The following is a 1,827-nucleotide window of genomic DNA, read 5'->3' as shown; positions in this document are numbered from 1 at the left end:
TCTTGGGAACGATCCCAACCCTTGGTTGGGTTACTAAACTATTGCACAATTGTAGACACTTGCATCGGAAGTTGCGTCTTGATTACGCAAACATCAAAATGGCGCCGCTACCGGGGAGTGGTATTATTTGGAAATTCTTAGTTAAGTAGAATTTTTGTTTTTAATTGTAGTTTTACTAATTTTATTTTTTGTTTTGTTTTTCTCTAAGTTGTTGTATGCAAAAACCCTGAGCATGGCTGAGGGAAGTGGTGGCAAGTTAGCTGAGGCGAACCAAGAAGTCAAGGGTGACTTCAAGTTAGCTGCAATGGTAACTCAGCTGAACGACTTGGCCACCAAAATCTCAAAGGTGGAAAACTAGTGCAATAGCCAAATGAGGCACATACATCCTTATGAGCGAGAAAGGTCTAGGAGCAATGAAAATAAGCGTATCGAGGATATGCTATTAATCATTCTCCGAAAGCTTCACGAGCAAGATAGAATGTTAGAGGTGATGAGGGAAAGAGTAGAGGTACTGAATCAGATGAGTGGCTCCCACTCAAGATCAATCAAGTTGATTAAAGACCTCTTGAACCACACATTGCCTCATCTCTACCCAAGCAGTAAATGCGGGTTGCCTAGTGGCATTAGGTCTAACCCCAGAGATGAAGTTTGACTGGTAGCTCACGTCAAGCCACGACGTTAAATAAGGCGCTTCTTGGGAGGCAACCCAAGGTTTTAAATGTTTTAGTTTGCTTTTATAAATAATGGTGTATTGATTTTGTAGGTTAAAACGAAGAATGTTTTGAAAAGTGCAGGTTGGCGAAATAAGGATCCAGTTGGCGAATCGCTGAACTGGTTGGCGATCCCGCTAGTGTCCGTCGTTTGGACCTCCATGTAAATTGGAAGCCCTGTAAAACTCAGCGAGATACGAGACCATTCGGCGAATCGCTGATTAGATCGGCGAGCAATACTAACGTCGCTGAATGGACACGAACTGGACGGTTTATAATGGCCAAAAGTCTTAAAATTCGAACTTCTTCACTTTCCCTCGCTTTTTAAACTTTAAAACTCACACCAAGGTAGTACTCACAATCTCCTTGCTTTCAATTAGTATTTTAGTTATTGATTGGTGCTTGGAACTTGGATTTCTTTGCTGCCTAGCTTTCCAATCACGTTTTAATCGACACAAAAGGTTGGTTTCTGAATCCCGAGCTTACATTTGAAAATTTTACACTCATTTGCTATGATCATATCGTATTGATATGTGTTGGGCCTCTCTGATAGGATTAAAATGTTTAAATGCCTAGTATAATTTGAAAATCTTGCCCGTATTGTTTGATTGTCAAATCCCCATAATTTTTGTGCTTTTTAATGAATTGGGTTATGATTGCTTGTCGTTAGATTGACTGGGTGAAGTCTGAGTAGCCCACATTTGCGCTAAATGTCAAAAAATTGATCAAAGATAGAGAAGGTGACACCACTCTTAAGAGCAAATATCGTCAAATGGCCAAATTAAGCAAATTTGGGAGAAATCTGAGTATCCCAGGGAATTGGTTAGTCACGGTCTTGTTTGAATTTCGTTAGTGCATGCTTTGATTTTGTTTTTGGGGTTTGCGGGATTGAATTCGAGAAGGTGGATTGAAAATGGGCACGTTGGGCCATTTGGCGAGCTGGGTCGAACTCACTGAATCGTTCGGCGGTTCGTCCAATGTCTCTATATCGCCCTTAATATTGTGTCAAATTGGATGTTTGAGTCTGTAACTTTCGGTGAGAAACATGGGTTGCCGAAAGCACTCGGCGACTCGCCAAAAGTACTCTTGAACGCCCTTTGTATGCTATTTTGACCCC

Source organism: Solanum tuberosum, unplaced genomic scaffold, assembly GCF_000226075.1.
Source record: "Solanum tuberosum cultivar DM 1-3 516 R44 unplaced genomic scaffold, SolTub_3.0 scf00142, whole genome shotgun sequence".
NCBI classification, from domain to species: domain Eukaryota; kingdom Viridiplantae; phylum Streptophyta; class Magnoliopsida; order Solanales; family Solanaceae; genus Solanum; species Solanum tuberosum.
This window is presented reverse-complemented; position numbering follows the sequence as displayed.